This window comes from Thermobia domestica, chromosome 4 (assembly GCF_964235325.1).
Source record: "Thermobia domestica chromosome 4, izTheDome1.hap1.1, whole genome shotgun sequence".
Lineage (NCBI taxonomy): Eukaryota > Metazoa > Arthropoda > Insecta > Zygentoma > Lepismatidae > Thermobia > Thermobia domestica.
The window spans coordinates 190142314-190157198 of NC_137457.1; positions in this window are offsets into that span (position 1 = coordinate 190142314).

Consider the following 14885-nt stretch of genomic DNA (forward strand, 5'->3'; position numbering starts at 1 on the left):
TTAGAACTGTTATTTACAATACGAAGACATTGTGTTTTAATAATTCAATTAATTATGGTTCTCGTCCTTGAATCAAAATGAATTAAAATGCACTATTTGCTATGATATTTTAGTATTGAGAATTTAAAGTGAGATACGTAGATTATTTTATAACCAACGTCATCATTATTCCGAATTTTAACGAGATCAGGTTGAATCTTCTACAAGACTGATAATTTATTTAGTGTACTGATGAGGATTACGAATTGACAATAACCTTCGGAAAGCTTTTGATTGCTGTACATATTTTAGGGATCGCCATGTACAATAACGAAAAAATAAATCAGCCGGGCAAAAGGAGAAAATATTTTTCACGCGAGTTAAGTTCGAGAGCCTTGGTGTTTTCACCTGAGGTCTGTAAGCAGCTTTCTCAAATAAATCATGTCTGCTGGCAAGGAATATTGTTTTCGATACTAAGCTTAGTGCTTTCAGACAGAAGCTTTCAGACAGAATTTGTTTTCGAGGGAAAAAAAATAATTCATGCATAATAGTTTACAAGTGCCAGGCTACCTATTATAATTAATTTAGATATCCAGTTACTCATGATCTACTGACAGGTAATTGAGGAGAGAACAACGAAAAGTGATTTTGGAAATTCAAGGCTACATTATTGGTCTAATACTATGAAATTAAATTCGAACTTTAACATTGCAGAATTATATCCCGGAGGCTTAAGAAAACACATGATGAGTGAACGAAATGGTTAATGAGAGGAACTGAGAAATGAAGGGGAAGGATAATCCACACAGCAACGAAATATTTTCAAAACATTTTTAAAACATACCATCATTTTCCTTCAGAAAATATATTGTATTTCTCTTAAGGAAATATATTCCATATGCTGATGAAAACATTTCCAAGTAATACTGAAAATATTCTCTGGATACGCTCAAAAATGGTGTAGAAATATTTTATACGCCGTTAGAAAAGTTTTCCAAAAAATGTTTTTTGTACGATTTCCAAACATTACTTAAAATTATTTGAAATGTTTTATAAAATGTTAACGGAACGTTATTAGAATCATGTTTCGCATTTAATATTTTAAAATTGTTTACCAGTAATACAGAAAATAATTTGCCAAGAATGACAAGATTTTGCCAAGATTTTTTTTTCAAAATATCCTTACAATGTATTGCATACATTAGTTGAAATCTTTTCTGAAGATATCTAATTCATTTTTTACAACGACTAATGTTCTATAAAATAATTTCAAAATTTTAGTGAATATTTTTGTGCATCACAGGAAATATTTAGAGAATATTTTCTGTACATGATAGAACCCGCAGTCCGTACGCCATGTCGGTTACTATTTCAGATATGAAAACAAGTAAAGATATATAAGAATAATTTTAAATTCCGGCAACAGTTTTGTTTTTATATTAGTATACCGCCCAATAGTGACGAAAAGTACATCGCTACCAATGTTGGACAACACTGAATGAAAGAAAATGTGGTTTGAAAATGTTTGGACCAAAGAGAATTGAAAGGACACAATGTAAAATATAATACAGTACTCAATTTCGCGTCCTGCGTATCTGCTCTCTCCACCAACCCCGAGGTTGCTACGCTACTGGCGTGGATATTGAAGTTGATGTTTATCCTTCATTGTGTCTCCTTTCATTTCTTGTCGGTGTTGCTAATTTCAGGCCACACATTCTTTCATTCATGTAGTCAAACATGAAGTATGGTAACATATTTTCTTTATTGGACGGTATACTAGTACAGACACAAAACTGTTGCAGGAATTTAAAATTATCCATCCATATCTTACCTTGTTTCCATATCTGCTATAGTAATGTAGTTGGCCCATGGGCTCCGGACTTTTGCGTCAGTCTGTATATATACCGCCTTCTTGTTGGGAACAAAGAGTGGGTTGATAACAAGCCAGTCAGGCTCCGACATAGCAGTTGGAGAAAACAAGATTGTTCTTTAGAATTTTACCTGCTTAGACGCTTTTGCCTCACTCTGTCTTCCACACGAGGAACCATTGTGGCCCACAGCCTCTGAAAAAGTTCAGCTAGAGTTTCCTATACAAGGTACATCTGCATATAATAGTCAAGTGAGGACATCTTAGATACTCTAAGTCGCATTGAGGAGAATTTGATGTACTCAAATACTATGCTTAATTATCTCTCAATCACCTCAGTACAGCTTGTTTAGAAAGAATGGCTGCATGAAAAACAGAAAATGCCTGGCACAGAAAGTCAACGTGACGTAAATACGACACTTCTGCGATCTCGAAATATCCGCTCTGGTTATGTCCCATGCAATATCGCTGGGATAATCAATGCGATGTCGCTGGGATCTCCAAATGTCAGTATTGGTTACATGTCCCTGCGATATCCACGTTATCACATTGGAACATAAATTGTGGCATGTCCCAATGCACTGTTACTACTAGTATGTGGCCACGCCGTGCATGTATGTTTGTGTGTCCCATCTGACGTTGCAAGATTCATACTGCATATCAGTGTATTCACAATCGTCACCTGTCAATTTTGAAAGCGCTATATTAGATTCATTTTTAAAGGAAAGGGATTGAAGTTTAGACATCGAAATTGAAGGAGCAATTTTTTCCTATTTTAAAAATAATAAATCCAATAAAGCCGCTTTCAAAACTGGCAGGCGATAATTATGAAGACACTAACATGCACTTTGAACCTAGTAACATCAGATAAGAGACCCCAACATATATGCACGGCATAACCACACCAGTAGTAGCAGTGGAACATCCAAAAACATTCTGTATATAAATAAGATTTTGAGTAAAAAATGCTTCCAATTATGAGAGTTGAGAACATTATATAGTCATAGTCATAATTACACTGTCTACTATAATATATATTCATATATATCAGTTTATCTCAGTTAGTAGTTAAATAAAAATTTAATGTATACTGTTCACGCTTTATTCCTTATTATTCTCTTCTAAAGAATCTTCTTCATGCTGCTCATCTATTTGTTTCTATATATTAAGAACAATCTTTATAAATATCAGAAATTCATTTTCTAACTTGTAAATACTTGTTCTAGAAAATTATGACACTGACACGCTAATTAAATAAAAAAAACAACAAGAGTTACGTATTTTTCAGAATATATGTTCTACAAAGTTATGACGCATTGCGAATAGATCTTTTCAAGAAATATTACTTTTTAACACTTTCTAGAAATATCACATTGCTGAATAACAAGAAATGCATATTTGCTCCTTTATAATGCTACTTTTGAATACTAACTCTAATTTTGACGATGCAAATTGTCAGTTATAGTTCTGTGGAACTCCAGCTCAATTCTTGACTGATCTTCTTGTTTGTCTCTGTTTCGCATTTTGAAGCCTATTCTCAATAATCTCGTTACTTTCATTTGTCTTGTTTTGGCGCACAGTTTCTGAAAATGAAAAACAATAGGCAATGTTTAAAGAACAGAAACACCAGGAAATGATTAAGGACAAATTATTACATCTTAAACTTACAAAAAAATTTTAAATTTTTTGCGTAGGACCTGCATCGATTTGTGAAAACAGTATTGCGTTACAAACGTTACATCCTGAAGAAAATTAAAGGGCTAGGAAGACAAAATATACAGCTGAAAAGGATATACCTCAGAGTGTAGCTTAATTACGGATCTTGTAACATCTTCAAGCAGACACTCATTCATTTTTAGACAATATAGCTTCTTATAAATATATAGTAGCTTCTTGTGTGGTATAACTAAACTTGGTTCACTCTTTCAGTCGTCCTACGTAAATCGAAAATAAGACTGTTACAACTCAGACAAATTATGATCTCAATTAGCAGCATAGAATAGAAGAAATCACTGAAAATATTTTAAAAAATAAAATAATAATAATAATAATAATAATAATAATAATAATAATAATAATAACTTGAAAACATGTGGCAGCACTTCAGTTGATGAAGAAGACCCAATTCCTAACGCCCCGATCTTAAATCTTTTCCCTAAATCGCACCAGGTGAATGCCGAGATGGTTGCGAAGGTCTTGATGAAAGCTACCTTCCTCGATTTCTTTCCCACGGAGCAGGCCATAAACACTACTTTACCTTACACAAATGAATAATTTTGACAACGTTGCACTGCAAAGTATACAAGAAATCGCTAAGGTAGGAATACATCAAGGAATGCTCAAGAAAACTACCAGCATGGCTGAACGATTAAGTAAAAGGCTGAAATATACAGATGGTGATCAGAAAAATGGAAACACCTGAACGAAATTGCAACTTACCAGATTAATATGGTGTCGGGCCACCTTTCGCCTTCAGAACAGCCTTGATGCGACGTGGGATGGAGGCATAGAGGTCGTGAATGGTAGCAAGTGGTATTTTACACCATTCCTCGTGCAGGCCATCGGCCAGTTCTGTGAGAGAGGATGGAGGTGGAAATCGTCGCCGGAGTCGTGTTTCCAAGACGAACCACAGATGTTCAATTATATTGAGATCTGGGGATTCGGTGGGCCAGGGAAGGTGTTGAACTTCATCCCCATGTTCCTCAAATCACACTGCAATAACGCCAGCTGTGTGAATGGGTTCATTATCATCCTGGAAGATGGCGTCATTGTCCGGGAACAACATCCGGACCATAGCATGCAAGTGGTCTCCTGAAATTGCGACATAATCGTTGGCAGTGATTCGTCCGCAAAGTGGGACCACAGGATCCAATGACAACCATGATATTGCGGCCCACAGCATCACCGGGCCGCCACCATGTTTCACAGTTGGGCGGAGACACTACAGATCATAAGTTTCTTTGGGCGTCCTCCACACATAAACACGGCCCGTGGTTGGGAATAGGGCGAAGGATGACTCATCCGACCATATCACACGTTTCCAGTCCTCAACGGTCCAAGTTGCATAGTCGCTGCACCATTCGCGGCGTGCGAAAGCGTTATGGTCCCTGATTAGTGGTTTGTCCCGTGCAACACGACCCCGTAAGTTCATGTCATGTAATTCGCGGCGGACTGTGATTGTCGAAACAGGGTGGGGGAGGTGCTGATTGATTTCCTCCGTCACGTCAGTGACACGACGGTTCTGTGTGACAATGCGCTTTAATACCCGGCGTGACCTGTCACTCATGATTTTCTTCCGCCCACTGTTCCGCTTCCCCGATGTGGTTTTCCCGTGTGTTGTGTAGGCCGTCATCACCTTCGACACTGTCCCAAGCGATGCACCTAACACAGTAGCCACTGCCATCACACTCACTCCACATAACGGCGCACCAACAATTTGCTCTCTTTGAAAATCTGAGAGGTCTCCCATTTTACACTACCTCCGTCTGCTGCAGCCACTGGACACTGCTGTTCCTCTGCGCCTGACGTAGTATGGAGAACGACCTAACACACCACCACAAGCGGGCCGGCGCTGCGGGCGCCACGTCACCACTGCCAACCAATATATATCTGACGTGTTGCCAACTACAGGTGTTTCCATTTTTCTGATCACCATCTGTACTTTAGGCGTGAAGGAATGATCCACAACCTGAAATTTATCCATATAAATGTCATAAAAATACTAGTTTGCACTCAAACAAAGCATTTGTTCTCTAAGATTAAAATTTAGAAATAACTTTTTCTTAATGGAAAGAGCAAATCAATTTTCTTGTGTCTGCTGCTGACAATCGCAGGTAGTTTACACTTGTAACCGTGGCAAAATTTTACTGATTAACTGTCAGAATATAGCCTTCACGCCCTTTTGATAGTTTTACTGGTAATAAAGAAAGTTGGTTTAGTTTGTAATTATACTTTACACAAGCTTTTTCATTTCATGTTATGAGCTGCACAGCTCAATATTTACCAGGCAAATAGTATAGGTTTAGATATCTTCGAAACTGAGCTAATTTGAGCTTTCCAGTGTGTTCAAATACACTATCGCTACAACATAAACGATTTTTCTGCAATATGGCTGTAATTCCAGAATAATTGAAGGATGAAAGAAGATGACAAACTGAGAATAGCATTCAACTTTCCGAAAACATGCATAGTAAGCTCTTTCTTCCACGGATTCTTAAATTTAACGTGTCACTTGAAGATTGAAAAATTGCACATTTTGCCAAAATGAGGGTTTCCAACGATTTTTAAATGTTATAACAGCGGTAGCAGTACATGCTTTTGGGAAATAAAGTTTACAGGAAAATGGTTTAGACAAGTATTCATTGCAGAATGGTATGTATTTAAAGCGAAAAAATGGGCCCCAGTTTTTGGACAATAGTTTAAACATAGAGTATCCCTTTTCAAATGACAAGTTCTATATTTTTCCACTCTGGAAACGAGATTAAAGAACAGTAGAGAATGTTCCTAACCTATTACTGTGTTAGTGGTTACTGAGTTAAAGATGTCTTTCCTTTTACCGTACCAACTTATTTGCTCAGCTCCTCAATTGTCATGTTTTTTAATAACGTTTATTGTGATAGCTTCTAAGCTGTAACCTTCAAGTTTTTCATTTCTTAGATCTGTAACGAAATGCACATTAAGAACTCAAGTACAAGTAATGGAAATTTAGAACATACAACGGATGCCCTTAAACAAATTACATTGATTTTAGACGATACTATCACCGAGTCTGTTACAAATGGCGCATGGTCAAAAATTAATATTTGTACTGACGTTTCTTTTTTTAATAAACGATAAGTTAAATGTTAATTTTCAAGCAGTTGTAAATCAGTAATTGATGAAAGTAACAAATCTATAATTTTTTTTACGAAATCTAGAGGAAGACAAGGAATATTTTATGGGTTTTAGATGTCAATATACAGGGTGGTTGTAAAGTCAATTCTCACTATAATTTATATTATCCTAGGAACTAACATCAGCTCTAGTTGTCGTGTAATACTATAAACATTTAATACGTTTGTGGATAATGCTAGTGCATAAGTTGAAATGGAACTTAATAACCAAATGGTACATTCTGATAATGTATTCGTTGGAAATAAAACTTTTATAAGTTGTTTACTTTTAGAAATATCCATTGTTACAAATAAGAACTGACTTTACACACACGCTGTATTCAAGGAGCAGTAATTCAGAGAAAACAAACTACTCGTGAATATCAAAAAGTATGAGAAACTTTCAAGTATGCATTGAATAACAAATCAAGTCTTTCCAAATTACTTCCAAAACAAAGTCTACACAAAGTTGTTCTATCAGAATTCATAAATGTCAAATTCTTCGGAGGCTCTGTAGGTACTAAAACGCCAGCAACCTATCAATACACTAATTTAGCATTGTTCACTTATTGAAAATATTACATGTCTTCAGTTCAAGGAGCAGGTACTTGGAAACGGAAATGAAACATTAAGTTTATTGTCCCACTCAAAGGTGTCCAAATACATGAGGTCGGGGCTCACGAGTTCGGAACTCACGCTCACTAGACCTCGACCTCACGAAATGAGAGCGAGGTTGAGTTAGTGTAAGGTCACACTGGTTATGAGACCGTGAATTTGAATATAAATATGTTATTTACATTCGAAACGCATACATACCTTTACCAAAACTGACGTAAATTTCCTGATTTTTGCTATGTTGCTCACGAATTGGGTCTCTCTCGTTTCGTGAAGCATCATGGAAATTCAAATTCGCTTTCAAAGGTTTAATTGCACTATTTCATCTTGTCTCCTGTCCTCAGCAGCACTACTTTCTTCAAACAGTAATACACACATGAATAAATATTATGTGTATCAATTTTCAGCATTATAGCGTTTTTTTACTCGTCATAAATTTCAATTAAAATATCACAAATAGTGGTGATAATAAATGAATGATTTCAACAGAATTTTGCACTTTTGTATGCCAACATGAAACTTGACTCGGGGACCAATTTTCATAATGGCCGAAAATAAATTCAGGAGAACTAATTGGAAATAATATTTTTCGAAGTAACTGGCTGGAATTTGATACAGAAAGGTTTTGTATACATCTTGTCATTTATGTATATGTATATATAAACTTTCTAGGAATACCGACAATTGAAAATGACTGTTAATTTTCAAAATGGTGGACATCTATTTTAAGAAACTTTTAATTTATTGGATATGAATTATCTGGATTTTTTGTTACAAAATAAATGCCTTTTAAATGTTTTAATAAACATAAAACGTATATAAACTATCACTGAAATACAATATGCAGGGTGTCCCAAAAGTAATGGCGAAAATTAAAAATAACAGATTCCTGGCACGAAAACAACAAAAACAATTTTGTATGGCATATAGTGCGGAAGTGGACTGTCGAGGAGGTAGACAGCTTCAAATATGGGTAGACAACAACTTCATCACTTAGCGAAGAAACTTGCTAATTTAAAAAAAAGCACATTGAAGATACGTGGGAACACTTACGCAACACCTGGAGTGATGAAATGCATTAGAAACTAACGATTAGCACGTTGCATATATGTGAGAAGAGAGCACTTTGAACATTTTTTGTACGTACGTTTATTATTAGCACGTATGACCTACTAGTTGCTAGTGCTTCTATGTGCATTTGATACTACGTTGTGAATTCTGTTTGTTATTTCATTACATTACACTATTGGTTACACTTGTTTTTATTTCTACCCTCTCTGCATATTTCTATCCGGTATACCACTTCCCATTGCCCCTGAGATTATGCAACCATTATCAGTGGTCTTTATTTGGACACCTATTGTACATGTGCGAGCAATCGTACTACGAATAACAACTTTTTTTCTATATATGGTTGCCATCTTTACTACACAATTTCATTACTCCTGCTGTACATCCCTAAATATAGTATGGAGAATCTGTGGCGCACTTATATAACATTCGTTTAACGTGTCAAGCCGCTATATTTTTATGTCTTTCTGATCCCGCTTCCTAGCTAAATTCGTTATCCCTCTGGCAGGTGTGAAGTTCCTTTCCCCCATATTCGAAGCTGTCTATGAGTGTGCTGTGGGTCAGTGGTAGAGCGTTCATTTCTGGTGCACTAGTTCAATGGATCGAACCTTGTGGTGGACACACATCGTATGCGTGAGATTCCTCAGTTCTCCCGTTTCTTCCCACTTTGTTCATTCCACCATTTCACTGATTTCTCATCATCATCGTCCCCTAGAGCTTAATCGGCATAAACGTCTGATGTAAAACTCAAAATTTGATTTTCATTTTTTTGAAGCTGTTTTGCTCTATCCCTGTCCATTTCCTGACTATATATCATATATGCATTTTTTCTTCATTTGGTGCTAGGAATTAATGACTTCATTTTTCGGCATTACTTTTGGGACACCCTGTAATTTTTTTACCTTTTTACTTGTTTCTTTCATAAAATAGTACGCAAAAAAATAATTAAAAATGTATGAGTGTTCTGAAGATTTCAACTTCGAAAGCAATACACATTTGTAACATCTAGTAAAACTAAAAGTATACAAACGTTTAAGAAAGTGAAATTCACGTGGATCATATATTTCTTTTAAAAATAAAGGTGGAGCATAAGGAAATAGATCTGTTTAAAACATATCTATCACAGTTAACAGTTAAAATGTATAATAAAAATCCATTGTGATATGTTTTCATTTTAGTTATGTGTGGAACAAGCTCCTCAGTGGGAGAGTGTTGTGCATGCTAAACTAGCCTTTACACATTAGCAAAATGCCACCTCATAACGTTAGACAAGCGCACTTGAGAATCTGTCTCCAAGCTTCTGCAGCTACAAGCAATGTTGTCCATTTCAAATAAACATTTGCAAGAATAAACCATAACATAGAAGTAAGATTCAGAATCAAGATATCCAAGCCTTTGAATCTGCGGATTGCATCCATCCAAAATCACTGGGAGAAGAAACGTGTTGTATTGGTTGAAAAGTTTGGCAACATAAATATCGTAGTTGACAGACCACAAGAACAAGCTGTTTCAAAGAATCCTGCATTTGAGAAAGGTTTTCAATGTGCCTATTTTTTTGCAAAAGATTTTGTCTCGAGGTGTTGATGTGTTGTTCTTGACTGCGTGTATCATAAAGGAAAACAAAAATATTTCTAAAATACGCAATATTTTTTCACAATATCTTCCTTGCTTGATAAACGTCAGCGTTGCTTCTGCTGGATTATACATAAAATTGCTTCTGCTATTTTATGTATAATCATGAACAAATAACACAAATAAAGAAATGATAATATCTATACAAAACACGTTACAATAAGGAAGAACGAGAAGAAATGACTACCTGCAGTAATAGATAGAATTAAAGGATTATATTAGCTATAATGAAATGTATCTAAAACAAAGGAAGAACAAGAAATAACAGCCATAATAAAAGGACATAATATTCTGTATAGAAACGAAAAAGAAGGTGAAATTATTATTATAATAGATAGAATAATCGAAGATATTTTTTTTCGAGAGTCCAAGAGAAGGTATAAATAAAATCATTTAAGGGCTTTACTTTAGCTTTGGAGCAAAGGATTAGGTATGAATAATGTCCACATAGGGAAGATTTCACACTTTGAATTTCTTTATTATTAAAAGTATAAGAAAGTTAATTTCTACGTAGAAACTGAATATGTTGCATTACGTATGGAGAAAACCCAAATGTAATCGAAATAGTGGGCACGTCCATCAATATTAATATATACCCAATTGTTTCCAATTTTTACTAGCTAGATCTGTATTTATGATGATAGCTGCAGGTAGTGGAACATGCGTTGGTAATTCGTTCGCTGCAAATACGCTGACGTAATGATTTTGAAAGAAAAAGGAATTTGTTTGAATTGTATGCATTAAATCTAGTGTTAAAGGAATCATGTATAAACATGCAGACATATATATTGCGATATTTAAATAATAATAACGTACCTTTAAAATGAATGATGATGTTCTGCTGGTGATCCACTTCTAAGAGAGACTGGAACTCGTCATCTGTTTTGCATGAGACAGATGCTGATAGAGGGTTCATAAAATAAACTTCCAGACGAACACAACCGTGCCGTATGAGATTCCAATATTCCTCAGCGCTGATTTCTCCATCTTGCGTGATGTCGAAAACAAATTTAGTGTATCTTTGAGGAAAGTCAAAGCGAGGTATTTTGTTGCCATGAGTTGAAAACTGAATACATGATCCACAGAATAATGTATGATATGAAGAAGGATATAGGTTTTTTTTTCGAAATTTGGTTGCAAAGATTTTTAAGATACAGGCTTTCAATCAAAGTATAATGAAAAGAAATTGAGGTCAAAACGACGTGAGGTAAACGTCGCCAACACCTAGTGGCCCACTTGCCGGTGAATGTCGATCGTTCCTATAGCGAAGCCTCGGAAAACTTCCGCTAGTGTTCCACTGGCGGCAAAGTTTCTTCGAGTCGAAAGAGATATCTCGAGTCGGGGTATTGAAGTTACCACCGTGTAGCAGCGAATACTTGATTTTGGTCCGCGCTTCATCGATTCGTCGCGGAGAATCGCAAAGGGACCAACGCGTACTATCGCCAGTCATCTGCATGCGGTTATATATATATATATATATATATATATATATATATATATATATATATATATATATATATATAGTTTTTTCTGACGAATTGTTCCTAAAGTAAGCTACGGGGGAAAAGAGTAACCCCTGCCTCTATATCATTAAGTGAAAATTCTTTTGATGAGTACGTATAATTGTATGAATTTATAGATGACAACCGTAACCGATCATTTGCAAGTGCATATGGGAGAACCATGAGATACAGTAAAGAACTTCATTTTGTAATAAAATTACATGGTCAAAAAATTTTATCTAATCACAAACTGTTATCATCGAATATACACGGTTATAGGAGCACTCTGATTAGCTAAATTAAAAATACATCAATGATTTATGCCTCTACAAACGACATTGCCTCCATCGCTTGCGTGGCCATGTCGGAAGAGCATCCTCCTAATAATCCAAAGGTTGGGGGTTCGCGTCCTCCCCTGGGAACATATTTTTACTTTTTTAGTGTTTTTAGACTCTCCTTAATGTAACAAATTACGCATATGGGTGACTTAACATATTTTGAGGAAATAAGTTTATTGTTCATTGTCGTTTCGTCGTGTCTCTGCCGCTGGTATAATTTTCAAAATGGAAGTGGGGCTACCGCGGGTCGTCACTGCGGGGCCGCCAATTTTTGCCGAGATATCACTAGGTGTCCATCTGTGGTCCACCGACGGTTTCGGCATGGAGAAAATGTTAGGCTGTTTCGCCTGGTCTCGTGCAAATGCCGTCTCGTCTAGAAAATTATATATATGTCTCGTCTCGAATCCTTGTTTTTCATAATTATATATATATATGTATTGAGACGATACACGAGAAATATTTTGTCTTGTGCAATCACTATTTTTGCCACGGGACGAGACGAAGCAGTTTAAAAATTCTACTCGTCCTGTTTCGTGAAAATGTTGTCTCGTCTCGAAAATTATGTGACTCTCTCGTCTCGAAATATGACTACTTAATTATATGCCTTATGGAACTTTTACTACAATAAATGCTTACAGAGAAAATTAAACATTTACTAAGGAAGTATATGAAAGAAGTACATAGAGTTAAAAGTTATATAATGCATTTTATTATCTAGTTCTGTCACGAGATGAGACATTCATATAATTTTCGAGACGATACGTAATGTGGAAATTGATTAATAGATTCTCTACATTAGTACTTTTAAGAAATATAATTTACTGGGAAGCTTTCTTTATGCACAATAAGTACACAGGCAATAGTTACGAAACCTTTGCAAACAAAAAATTAAGAGTATTAATAAAGTTGCAAGATATCATTTTTCATATTTTGATATCGTCATAACTCTTAAACATAGAAGATTAATTGTTTCTCACATACGAAAAACAACAAGAAGTTATAATAGTAAAACAAATTCTCAGTACGAGGTTCGAACAGCTTACAATCACATCTACTGATTTACTCTAGAATTTCACGTTAATCAATTTTACTATCGATTCCTTACACGCGATATACCTGTTCTACTAGGGTCATGATTTTAATTATATTAGTGTTCCAATTCGTCCCTTTTGATAGATAGATAGGTAACTTTCATTGTTTGCTTTCTTTATATGGAGTATGAAAATATAGAAAATGATAGAAATATTTGATTAAATGTTTTATTTGTGGATATGAATTCACATTGTTCGCACTGTCAGTGACGTAGGGATCTCCGTCCAACGTTGAGTTACATGATTCTTCCTCAGTCTAGAGAATACCCTTTTCAGTAAAGTTGATGATTTTCGTAATATTGGCCAAATTAAAGTTTTTTGCTTTTAATTTCTTTATTTTAAAATAATATTGAATATAAACATTACGAATGTGTTTGTCATTAACCCTTCCTGATGTGGAAACCTTCCAAGCTTTCACACATATAAAGGAAATGTAGATATTTTCAATCAACGTTAGCTTGAAGAGACGCATGAATAATTTTGCTCGTACCTGAATATTTGAGCACTCATCCTCTCCTTAGGATACGCTTACAAATCAAAGTTAAGTAAGAAAAACCAAAGTCTGCTTAAGTCAGAAATTAATTTTAAACGGTATAGTTATTTTGTGAATTTGGTTGAGTTGATTTGGGTTTAACGTCTTTTCGACAATGAGGATATATGAGACGAAAACTACTGATTAACGTGGAATCCGAACTACATGAGCTCCCGCCGGAAATCGTTTGTGAATTTGTCTGTTTCCCAAATAGATAATGGGAATTTAAAATATTGCAAAGTTTGATTTTTCCTCTCAAGATCAAAATTTTCGAAGGTCATGAACTAGTATAAACTTTCTCATATACAGAATCAGATCTGTTTATCTTAAATTGGTTAAGATATATTCTGATATTGTGATCAGTGTTGTGAGGCAGATTTCCTAAACTTTCGGTTGGCATACGGGGATAAAAGTTGAAATAAAAATAGTTGTTTTGTTGGGACGTTTCATTGATTCCGAAAGACAGATTCTCGATGTCTCTTGGCACGTTTGCTTTATAGAGGAGCGAAATAACGGACCCGTAGACCCCGTATTTCGGGGGTAAGCCGTCAGGGGGCCCCAAATCGTGAAGTGGTACATATAGAGAAAGGGTCCTACTCCACGCTGTCTGTGGGGAGGATCCCAAGCCTTTAGTTACGCCACTGGCTCTATGGTTAGTAATATTTACACGGGAAGTACTAGTAAATCTTTAACACTTCCGGTTTTAGTAGAGTAATAATGATGAGGAGACCGTTTCACTTGACATATTAAATCGAAAACCTTCTTGTCTCTTCTATTACCGTTTTTGTTCTATGACGATCAACAATGTAACTAAAAACTCTTTATTTCTAGCAGTTTTGGTTTCAGTAGAGGTTGACGGAATAAGTGGATCCTACAAACGATAGGTTAATATTATAAAAGAGCTTCCAGTCGTACTTTCAAAGTCATACTTAGAATGTAAACGAAGAAAAGCTGAAGATTTGAAATCAATTACAGTGAAATGCAACGATATATCTAATACATCTGCGACTGACACAAAAATCCAAAAGAGAATATTTAATATTCGAGCGAGAATAAAACCAAAGAAACTAATTTTAAAAAAGGGAAACCAGAATGTAATACTGAAAGCATGTTAAAGAAACTATTGGAGCGGATGGATGTAGATTGGAATCCAGCTACATGAAGATTAACACGACAAGTGCATATCACGTGTTGTCCAAAGTGTTTTTAGGTTGTTTGGCTTTAAGAACGAAATCATACACTAGGCCCATTTGTTTCCTTTTAAAAAGAAGTCCAGCCAGTCACGTCATAATGCACGTCCATCTGATTGCGTTTTCCACACATACGTGTCCCCTTTCGCATCGACATAAACAAAATACTTTCATATGTACCCCGTTCTTATCAACGT